The sequence below is a fragment of the Dasypus novemcinctus genome, chromosome 3 (genome assembly GCF_030445035.2).
Source record: "Dasypus novemcinctus isolate mDasNov1 chromosome 3, mDasNov1.1.hap2, whole genome shotgun sequence".
Classification (NCBI taxonomy): Eukaryota; Metazoa; Chordata; class Mammalia; order Cingulata; family Dasypodidae; genus Dasypus; species Dasypus novemcinctus.
In genome coordinates this window covers 35824460-35836569 of record NC_080675.1, presented here as the reverse complement: position 1 = coordinate 35836569, position 12110 = coordinate 35824460, and the positions used below count along the sequence as shown (strand labels likewise).

Genomic DNA, 12110 nt, shown 5'->3' with positions numbered 1-12110 from the left:
GACAAGGATGTCCAATTTCACCACTCCTATTCAACATTATACTAAAAGTTCTACCCAGGGCAGTTAGGCAATGAAAAGTAATAAAAGGTTTTCAAATTAGAAAGAAAGAAGTATTACTATCTCTATTTGAAGATGACATTTTCTTATATAGAGAGAATCCTAAAAATCCACAGGAACTATTAGAGGTAATAAATACTGCAGAATACAGAATTGATTTTTAAAAAATCAGTTGTATTTCTATATATTAGCTATGAACAAACCCAAAATAATATTAAGAAAAACAATTCCATTTACAAAATCATCAAAAATAATATAGTATTTAGGAAAAATTTAACCTAGGGGGTGCAAGACTTTGCACACTCTAAACTACAAAACACTGTTGAGGTAAATTAAAAAGACTGAAATAAATAGAAGGGACAGCTCTGTTCATGAATTGAAAGATATAGTATTGCTAAGATGGGACATTTCCCAGAATGATTTAGAGATTCAATGAAAATCCCTATGAAAATCCCAACTGGCTTTTCAGAGAAATGGTAAAGCCAATCTTAAAATACAAATGAAATTACAAGGAGCCCTGAATAGACAAAAAACAATCTTGAAGAAAGGAACAAAGTTAGAGAATTCACACTTCCAGTTCAAAAGACACCACAAAACTACAATAATCAAAACAACTTGGTACTGGCATAAGGATGTATATAAACAATGGAATAAAATTTATGGTCAGTTTGATTTTCAACAAGGGTGCCAAGACTCTGCAGTCAAGGAAGAGTAATCATTTCAACAAATGTTGCTGGAGCAACTAGATATTCATAAGCAAAAGAATGAAGTTGGACCTCTACCTCCCACCATCCAAAATTTAATTCAAAATGGATCAGAGACTAAATGTGTGAGCTAAAATTTAAAACTTACAAAGAAACATAGTTATCTCTGTGACCTGGGATAAAGCAATAGTTTCTTACATATGGTACCAAGCTCACAAGCAATAAAAGAAAAAAAAACAGATATATACTTCATCAAAATTAATAAATTTGTTCATCAAAGGGCATCATCAATAAAGTAAAAAGACAACAGAATCAGAGAAAACATTTTCAAATCATATATGTGGTAAGGGTCTAGTATACGGAATATATGAAGTACGCTTAAACCTCAATAGTAAAAATACAAATAACCCAATTAAAAACAGGGCAAAGTAGAAGCCAGCGTTGCTGAGTGATTGAGAACTTACTTCCCATATCGGAGGTCCTGGGTTCAATCCTCAGCCCCAATACCTGCATTAAAAAAAATTGGGCAAAATATTTGAATAAATATTTCTCCAAAGAAGAAATACAAATTGCCAATAAGCACATGAAAAAATGCTCAACATCCTTAAATTATTAGGGAAATGAAAATCAAAACTACAATGAGACACAACTTCATACTACTAGGATAACAATGACAACGACAGCAACAATAATAATAAACAGAATAACAAGCATTGCCAAGAATGTAGACAAACTGGAACTCTCATACATTGCTTTGTAGTAATATAAAATGGTGCAGCTGCTGTGAAAAACAATTTGATGGTTCCTCAAATTACCATATGGCCCTGCAATTCCATTTCTAGTGATACAGTCAAGAGAATTGAAAACATATGTTCAAACAAAAACTTGGATACAAATGTTCACAGCAACATTATTCACAAGAACCAAAAGGTAGAAACAACCTAAATTTCTGTCAGTTGATGAAAGGATAATCAAAATGTGGTATATACATATAATTAGAATATTATTCAGCCATGAAAAGGAATGAAGCACTGATTTACACCACAACATGAATGGACCTTGATAACATTGTGCTAAGTGAAAGAAGCTAGATGCAAAATAGACCAATATTCTGTGTTTTCACATTTATGAAATATTCAGAATAGACAAATCCATAGGCACAGAAAGCAGGTTAGTGGTTACCAGGAGGGAAGAATATAGGGAGTGACTGTTTAATGGGTACAGGGTTTCTTTTTGGTGTAATTAAAATATTCTGGAATTAGATATTTGGGAGATGATTGCATATCATTATGGATGTAATAAAACCCACACTGCCTTGTATAGTTAAAATGCCTAGTATGGAGAATTTTATGTTATATGAATTTTATCTCTATTTTAAAAACAGGGGTGACAAAAATGACTTTAATTTTAGCCATGGTGGGTTTGAAGTTCCCTGATAGAGATGCTCAGTAGGTGGCCAGACACAAGAGAAGGGAACTTGAGTATTTAGGCTACAGGTATAGATCTGCACATTGATAGTTGTCGAAATTCTGGGAATAGATGAGTCAGTTAAGGGATCAGAATAAGTAGACAGAAAGGCCTGGGACAGGACCCTTTGGAGACCAAAACTTTTGAGACATGAACATCAGAAGATGAATGTCTTAAGGAGATTGAGAAGGCACAGGCAGAGTGGTAGAAGGAAGAGTGTGGGGACTTGAAGCCAAGGAAGTAGGATTTGCCAAAGTGTAGTGGACAGAAGTGTGAAATACTACAGGTGTAAAATACAATAAAGGCTGAAAAATGTCCACTGGACTTTGAAAAAAAGATGAAATTGCTTCATTTAAGTTGTAGGACTGGATTCAGATACCAGTTGCGGGAAAAAAGTTTCAACTTCTTTAGGGACAATCAGGGAAATGAACATATTAAACTAAATTAACTGTGATTGTCCCCCATTAGTGTTGTAATTTTTTAAAAAGTTTAAACTATTTGTCGAACATGTAATTGGTATAGCCCTTTTGAAGAGACATTTGGTGATATATATTCAAATTTAGAATTAGTATCCCCTTTCATTTTGCCTTTCCACTCCCAGGTGTAAGTCCTAGAGAATTACAGGTACATATTTAGAAAAAGGCATGTACAAAGATGATCCTTGCTGGATGGTTTACACTCATTCAAAATTGGAAGCAAATATCCATAAATAATAGAATAATTAAATCAACTGTTTGTGAACAATGGTTGCCTTCTCAGTATTCATTTCCCTCTTCTTCTTTTCTAATAGAACTCTGATTTTGTTCAAATACATACCTTTCCACATCACAGACTTTGAGTTCCAGAGAAAGCTCACCTCTCCCTTAGTTCAACAGGTGGGCCTGATTGTCTAAGGGCAATTGCACCTATCTTGCAAATGATTGTTTCAGGAAAGATCATGAAACACAATTTAGCATCTAACTCAACTCCGATTAAGAGTATAGACCCACAAACTAGTCTGTCTGGGTTTGAACACTGGCTCCATCACTTACTATTTGTTTAACCTTGTGTAAGTTATTTAACCTTTTCAAGACTTAGTTTCTTCATCTGTATCACAACAGTTTCTACTTCACAGGGTTGTTGTGCGGATTAAAGGAGCAAATATTTGTAAAGTGTCTAAAATAGTGCCTGGCACAACATAAGGGCTAAATCACCAGGCTTTGATTGGGCTATAAGTCTATCCCTGTGTCCTAGGAAAAACTCTGGTTGGGGTTGGAACTTCCTATCCAAACACATGGATCTGGAACATTTATTGGAAGATTGATTTCTTTTTTAGAAACTTGGAGAGCTATTACCAAAGGTAAGGGAATGGATGCTGGATAAACAAAATAAATGTCTGCTACAAGAAAGTTAGCAAATTGTTGCCTGAGATAATTTTTCTCTTTAAGTTTTATTTTATTACCCAAGAAATACATAAATTCATGTACAATGTTTCTACCAATAGGATACAGAATAACCTGAAAGAATATCTAGGATTTGCTTGTGGTTGTAAATAAAGACATAAACTCTTACTTACAAATATAACTAGCACTTTACCAAACAAAGTGTTTTCACATGTGCTAGTTAATTTAATCCTTATACTAGACCTGGGAATTAGGGCTACTTAATGGAAAGAAAACCTAGCAAGCAGAAATACAGATGGATATAAATTTTACACCTCTCTTCCCTCTGATAGAGGTAGTGAGTTGCAGCCTTTCCTATATTAGTGCTCTGGCTACATTTAAAAAAAAAAAGATTTATTTATTTATTTATTTCTCTCCCCTTCCCTCCAACCCCGGTTGTCTGGTCTCTGTGTCTATTTGCTGCGTCTTCTTTGTCCGCTTCTGTTGTTGTCAGCTGCACGGGAATCTGTGTTTCTTTTTGTTGCATCATCTTGTTGTGTCAGCTCTCCGTGTGGCCTGCGCCATTCCTGGGCAGGCTGCACTTTCTTTCGAGCAGGGCAGCTCTCCTTACTGGGCTCACTCCTTTCCCGTGGTGGGGCTCCCCTAGGAGGGGGACACCCCTGCGTGGCATGGCACTCCTTGCGCACATGAGCACTGCACATAGGCCAGCTCCACACAGGTAAAGAAGGCCCTGGGTTTGAATGTGGACCTCCCAGGTGGTAGACGGACACCCTAACTACTGGACCACGGGACACCCTAACCACTGGGCCAAGTCTGCCACCACATTTTGTGTACTGATGATACTCAACATATGGTAATCATTTCTTTCATTCAACAAATATTAAGCATTTGGTATGTACCACGCGCTGTTGTAGGTACTGGGGATAACCGTGAATGAAAACAGATAATCCCTGTACTCATTATTAAGTTTACATTCTAGAGGGGTAGAATATAGACCATAAACAAAATTGAGTATGTAGGATTTTAGATGGTGATTAGTGCTATAGAGAAATATAAAGCAGGAAAGAAAGGGAGTGTGGGAATGTTCCGGTTTCACAATACTGCCGTCAAGGTCTGTCATCTAATCTACCATGTTGTGTTGCAGTTCTAAGACAGGAACAAAATCTCACTTCCATTCGCCTTTATACTCCCAACATATAGTTCAGTACTACGCACTAAGGGAGACGATAACTTCATATTGAACTCATTTTAGCCTTCTGAGAAGCAAGCACTTGATAAACAGTGATCTGTAAATAGATGGACTATAAAGTCCGTAAACGAAACAACCTAATCCTTCATAATGTTTTATTTTCATTAATCAGTTTTTTTTAGTATGTTTACATTAATGAAGCTGTTATATATTTTTACTGGCCTTTCCAGGTATTTCATACATCTTTGAACTACTTTGCAGGCCTATTATATGCCTTCAGAGCGCTAATAAGCTTTTTCGTGCACTTAAAAAAAAAAAAAGACCAAAACTTTTGCCAGTTTCGCTTCAGACCAAGAGTAATTCTTTTTTAGGAACATATTAGAGCTTGAGATTTCTACGGCAGTGCTGGGAGGAAACTATTCATTTTCCAGAACCTCAGCGCGCCACTGAACAAGGTTCCAATGCTCGAAACACAAACTACGGGAAGTGAGAAAACCTCTACGCCTCTCGCGCGGTGACCAGGCGGAACCTTGACCTCAAGATGGCGTCGCGTAGTCACAAGATTCAGTCGTCTCCAATCAAACACGGCAGGGTGAATCGTAATTTACAGCTCGAGCCTTTCTAGTCCCTAATAGGCGTTTCTCCTCTATGGTCATTCGGTTCTACCTGGCGATTAAGAGCCAACCGTGAAAACTCTCTATATGCGTTCTTCTCTATGATCCTCCCCACCTCCCCGCCCCGGCCGCAATGCATGCTGGGCAAGAGGAAGACCTCTAGAAAGCTCCCCGCGCAGCGCGGCTGTGTTTGCGGCCTGTGCGAGTAGGTCCCTCCGAACCAGTCTCACGGGCGAGCGGCGCGCAGAAACCTCGAACCGGTGGAGCCCACTCGTAAACTGGAGCCCGGAAGGCCGCGAAGACCGTATCATTTCCTCAGCGGCGGGTGAGTTCAGGCTTCTAAACGTGTGTGGAAACCAGGAGACCGGGTACCTCGGTTGGGGGAGGGAGGAAAGCCGGGTGGCTGTGAAAGGGCTAGGGTAGGGGTAGGGGGGAGTTGGGGTGGGGGAGGGGATGGGCTCGAGGCTTGGGTTTCTTCATTGCTCTAGGCCTCAAAAACCAGTGGGCCCAGCCTGGGACGCAGGAGCCCGAAGAGGCCGGATCTACTGTCAGAGCTTTCCTGCCTTGCATTGTCGCCCACTTTCCCTTTCCCTTGGCCATGTTCCTCCACGGAGAAAATCGCCTCGGCCTGTTCTGGTCTCCCCGAGGGACCCCTTTCCTGAGGCCCTTTCCTCATCCCAAACCCCACGGTACATTTTCTAGGCCTAGGATACACTCGCCTCAGGCTCTGCGCTGAAGCCAGGCTGCACCCACCCATTTGAAAGAGGTGCTGGCCACCAACGGATTTCTTTCCCTTCCTCTGTGGTCATCCAGAGCCCGCCACCCAGTGAACTGGGCCCCACCCACCTTGAGTTTAGCTAATGTCCACCTTTCTTTAGCCCCTTCCCGCTTACTTGTCTAGGTAATGAGTATTGCTGTCTTCCCTATCCTCCCCTTTTAGTGGATGCACCAACGCTGCATTAAAATGTGTTATTTTTTTCTCGCTCATGTTTAGTCTTCAGTATTACTTTTTAAATAGGTTTTTCGAAATAGATCTAGGGGTATGAAGGTTATTTTGAAGTTTTGTAATAATGGATTTATATTGCAATGGAAATGCCATTTTGAAATTGGGCAGAATGGAGCAGACCAAAAGGAGGGAAGAGATTGGACTTTTACTCTTACAACGGACTTCTATAGTGTGAAGTAACGTGTATTAGATAGCTGACAGTATTATGTAAATAATTTTTATATTGTCTTGTAATCTTTAATTTTTAAAAGATTATTTCCCCAAAGCTTTCAAAGGTCTAGAAAGGCATTCATTTTTTCAGTTCCAGTCCCAGTGTACTCTGAATAGACTTTTATAAAGTTAATCCTTCATAAGAAGTTCCTTACTTGTATGTTATTATTATAAAGAGACATTGTGGAATAGTGGAAAAGCCATTGGATTTATAATTTCAGGATAATGGTGACCTCCCCCACCCACTAGTTAGTTGTATTCCTTTGGACACGTTAATTACTTCATCCACAAAATGAGAATAACATTCTCTGCTTCACGTTATTGTGAGAATAAATGCGCTAATGTTTGCTGAAGGTTTTTGTAAACATTGAAGCTAGATAAAAATGTTGACGTTTTAAATTAAATAATTTATCATGTGGTTACCAGATTTCCCCTTGATTACCAAAGTTTTTTGGGGGGTGGGGAGGGTGGGTAGAGTTGGTAGGGTCCCCAAAGGAGAATTTTCTCCTGGGAAGAAAATGTTAAATGTTTTTATTTTTTCACTGTTGTATTTAAGCACTGTATATTAATAATGATTTTGACTAAGTTTTAAAATTTTGTGGTTTAGTACCTTTTCATTTCAGGCTCTGAATATTTTTTTAATAAAATAAAAAATTTCAAAGTAGATAATTACTTTAGATATAAGTTTGATGTTTTTCAAGTTAAGTTAACATTTTTGGCCACTAATTCTCTATGTATTTTTTTCATTTAAACATGATTTAGACTATAGTTATATTGATTATTTTATAACTTTGGAAGCAGAAGTAATCATTGAACCTTAATATTTTGTAAACAAAAAAAATCTCTTTATAAAGTTTTAACACTATCACTGCCACTCATAAAAGGGGATTTTGACTGATCCCTCTATCACTTCTTAAATCGTTTTTTTTTCTCTACCTTTAAAAAATTTTTTGAAGCATGCAGATAATAAAAGGAAGGACATAATAATGTTCCCACTATGCAGGATTATTGATATGGCTTTTTAAAAAACCATTTTGAAATAACTTCAGATTTACAATACAGTTACAAAATTAATACTCCATGCAGAGAACTCCAACATACTTCCCCACCCAGATCCACCGATTTTTAAACTTTTTGCCCATCTGTCTTTCTACTCACCTATTTTTTAAACATTTAGGAGTACCTTGTATATCTCATGCTACTTTAATACTTAATTTCAAGTAAATTTCCTCAGATAAAGGACATTCACTTAGGTACAGTTAATCCAGTGCCAGAAATTAAGCCCCTTTACCAAGGGGATTCTCTTATTTACAAGGGCATTCTCTTATTTAACAACAGGACAGTTATCTAAATCAGGAAATAAACATTGATATGATAATATTTATCTTCAGGTGTTAATTGGATTTTGCCAGTTGTCCTGAATTGGTATTGCTTAAAAAAAAATTAAAGGTAAATTGGCATGCCATAAAATACAGTGGTCATAAACGTACATTGTAATGATTCTTGGTAAATTTATAATTGTGCAACCCTTACCAGAATCCAGTTTTAGAACGTTTCCAACACCCCAAAAGGATTCCTCCTGCCTATTGGCACTTCCTAGTCTTACCCCAGCTCCAGGCACCCATTAATCTTTTTGTCCCTATGGAATTATTGAGAATGGTAAAGTAGCAAAGTGGAAATCTCCCAGAAAAAGATTACTCCCTTTTCAGAAATTCAAAACATTTGAATATTTTCATGCCTCTGCAAAGCTTTTCTCTGAAGGAACTTTTTTGTTAAGTATTTCCCATCCCTTGGGCAAGGAACATTTTTCTAGGAATAATTTCTGCAGAGATGGTTCCAGTTCTTTGGAAATTCTATTTGAGAAATGATAAAGAGATTGCAGTTATACCAGCCTCCAGTGTACTTAGAAGTCTGGAGGAGGGCAGGAAATAATTACATTGATAATCATATATATTTAATGTATAGCCACTGGCTAGCCATATAACTTTATATAGTAACTTATATTTCACCCTTTTGGAACTAATAGAAATCCCTGAAAAAGAACCTTGCACATAATTGGACCTGGATATCTATTGAAGGAATGAATGAATTACATAAAAATGTTTGCTGAGGTGAATTTCTTGGTCTTCTTTGTGCCTCATTTTAGAAATATTTTTGTTACAGAGTATCTTGATGGGTCTAGCCTCTAAATCTGCTGGTGAAATATTTTATTTTCTGCCTGGGTAGATTTGCAGTGGAGGAATGTTAATAGGCAGTACTTTGTAATTCACTGTATTTTGTGTACCTGTGGCATTTTCAGGGGTGCCGCCGCCCCCCCAAAGAAGAATGGTTTGAAAGAGTGAAGTATAAATAAAATGCATGCGTATGTTGAGTAGTAAAGATGAATCTTATTAGGTATCTTTCTTTTTTGACCAGGTTTATTGAGATAAAATTTACATGAAGTGCACTCATTTTAATGTCAATGAATTTCATCAAGTGATTACACCTGTGTGTGCACCTTCACATATGATAAAAAGCACTTCTGTCATAGGTGCTTGTTTGTGTTACTTTGGGCCATAAAGTTTCTTGCAAACTTTATAAAAACGAAGCATTACTTACTCAGATATCCTTTAAATTTTTTAAGTTTAATTGTGGTAAAATGCAGATAGCAAAGTTTGACATTTTAACCATTTTAAGTCAAATATTGGTAAAAATCATATTTCAGTAAGCTTTGGTGCTGGGGATTGAGCCCAGGATGCTGGCGCTCATCCACTGGGCCACATGGGCTTACCTGAGTTGGTTTTTTCATTTGTTTGCTTGTTTTGTTTTTTTGTTTGTTTTTTGTTTTTTGTTTTTTTTAAGGAGGCACTGGGGATCGAACCTGGGGACTCCCATGTGGGAAGCAGGTGCTCAACTATGTGAGCCACATCTGCTTCCCTCTCTCTTTTTCAAAAAAATTGATTTATATTTACATTTTACATAAATAGAATCATACAATATGTTACACAATATATTTAGTTCATAGTAATGTAGTCATACAGTATTTGTCCTTTTGTGTCTGGCTTGCTTCACTCAATATAATGTCCCCCAGGTTCATCCATGTTGTTATATGGATTTCTTTTTTTTTTTTTACAAATGAATCAAGCCAAATTAACCCTTTTGTTTTTTTTTTTTATTTTTTATTTTTATTTATTTTATTTAATTTCCCCCCCTCCCCTGGTTGTCTGTTCTTGGTGTCTATTTGTTGAATCTTGTTTCTTTGTCTGCTTTTGTTTCTTTGTCCGCTTCTGTTGTTGTCAGCGGCACAGGAAGTGTGGGCGGCGCCATTCCTGGGCAGGCTGCACTTTCTTTTCACGCTGGGCGGCTTTCCTCATGGGCGCACTCCTTGCGCGTGGGGGCTCCCCCACGCGGGGGACACCCTTGCGTGGCACGGCACTCCTTGCGCGCATCAGCGATGCGCATGGCCAGCTCCACACGGGTCGAGGAGGCCCGGGGTTTGAACCGCGGACCTCCCATATGGTAGACGGACGCCCTAGCCACTGGGCCAAAGTCCGTTTCCCTATATGGATTTCTTAAACCTCATATACAGTCCTTCAGCAAATCTAATGACTACCTACAAAATACACCCAGAATCCAAGACTTGTTTATATTTTCACCACTACCACTTGTTTCAGATCACCATCTCTTGTCTGATTTATGGCAGTAATCTCTTGCTTCTGCCCTTGTCACCTCCAGTATCATCTTAATTCAGTGGTTTAAGTGTATGTCAAGTTAAAAACCTTTTAGATCTTTTCCATCTCATTCAAAATGAAAATCAAAATCTTTACAGTGGCCTACAGAACCATTCTGACCTCCCTCTCCAAGTAATACTCAGCATTTATTTCCTACGACTTTTTTTCACTTAGTCTCTTCCAGCCATCCTCTTGGCCTTGCAATTCCTCCCTCGAATACTCTATGCTCCCACTTAAGCCTCTTTGTATTTACTCTCTGTTCTGTTTGGAAGACTTCCCCCAGATATGAATATGATTCCTGCCTGAGCCTCTTTCAAGTATTTGCTCAAATGTCACCTTCTTGGTGAGGCCTGATCATATTAAAAATAAATCACTCCCTTGCTCTCTGGCTATTTTAGTTTTCTACAAAACACTGACCAACTTAATGTCTGTATAATTTATTCTAAGAGTATTATTACTTATTTTATCCTTTAGCATCTATAGGTAACAACTCATTATCTTTGTTCATGATTATGAAAGTTCATTCTTAGTCATTTTCACATATGCCAAAACGTAAAATTTGCTGTTGAAAAAAGTGGCTGATACTCTCATTTTAGAATATTTAAAGTGAACATTGGTATTCATTAGAGATCATTAGAAGTGTTCTTTTATTAAATTTCACAGGGGCCATTATCTTAATGGAAAAAAGAAATATTCATAAAAATCAGTTCATTAATTGTGGTGATTTTACCTTTGAAGTCTAATTGTTTTGAGCACCTACAGATAAAAGGGAAATTTTTCATGGAATAGTTATATTGGCATAAACTAAAGGTACACATATCTGTGTAGCTCATAGAATGAATTACACGTTTGAAAACCTTGAAATATAGTTTAAACACCAAGAATATAGAATTTTTTTCAAATTATTATTTATATCCAGTACTGATTGGGGGAAAAGTGGTTCCTAAGTTGAATTCATGGCTAAACTGTAGTGGTTGTTGCTAGTGTAGTACCTGGCACATAGTAACATCTTAGTAAATTTAATAAGGTCCTCATGGTTTCTTTATTGCCTCATTCATTGATTAATTTATTTATTCAACAGGTATTAAAATGAACTGCTCTCCTAAGAAAGTGCTGAGATAGAGTATTATAATGATAATAGAAGAGCTTCTGTAAGTAGGACAGTAGCCCTCTCTGTTTTAAAAGACAGATACAGCTACCTCCTTTCCATATAGAATGTATTCATTTTTTGAGCAAAAAGTATAACATTTTAAAATAAAAAAGAATCAAAACATTGTATTTTTCCTTTTTAATTTATGCTGATACCTAATATTTTAAAGCATTTCCGATATCTTATTTGCTAAGCATATGAAGTTACCCTAGGAATTCCCTTTAACTATAAAGCCTTCTGAATATTTTAAGTGCACTGTGTTTTATAAACTTGAAGTTTGAATTTTATAGAATGTTGTATTAGTCTTAACTTTTTAAGTTAAATGAAAACTGAGGGAAAACAGTTGTGATCATAAAGGAAATGTTTTAAAAACTTTTTAAGAAATGTTTTAAAAACAGGTAAAAAGATACTCAGCTTCCTTAGTCATCAGGGAAATGCAAATTAAAATGAGTGTTTTTTAACCTAATAGATTGTTAGAATTTAAACTCTGATTTATTTCAGAATGGGAGGAAAAGGGCATACTTGCATACTAGAACTGGGAATATAAATTTATACCATTGTTTTGGAGGATGATGTGGAGGTGAAGTATGGATACATATAGTTCTAATCTGTATTATAGAT

General features: G+C 37.0%; 1 protein-coding gene across 1 annotated transcript in view; it reads left to right on the top strand.

Annotated features, from left to right (window-relative positions):
* Window positions 1–5331: 5331 nt before the first annotated feature.
* Window positions 5332–12110, top strand: part of RBM25 (RNA binding motif protein 25) — a 57816-nt gene continuing 51037 nt past the window's right edge. The window contains exon 1 of the mRNA XM_004466053.5: window positions 5332–5738. The gene's annotated coding sequence lies outside the window, so the exon portion shown is untranslated. The remainder of the gene's footprint in view (window positions 5739–12110) is intronic.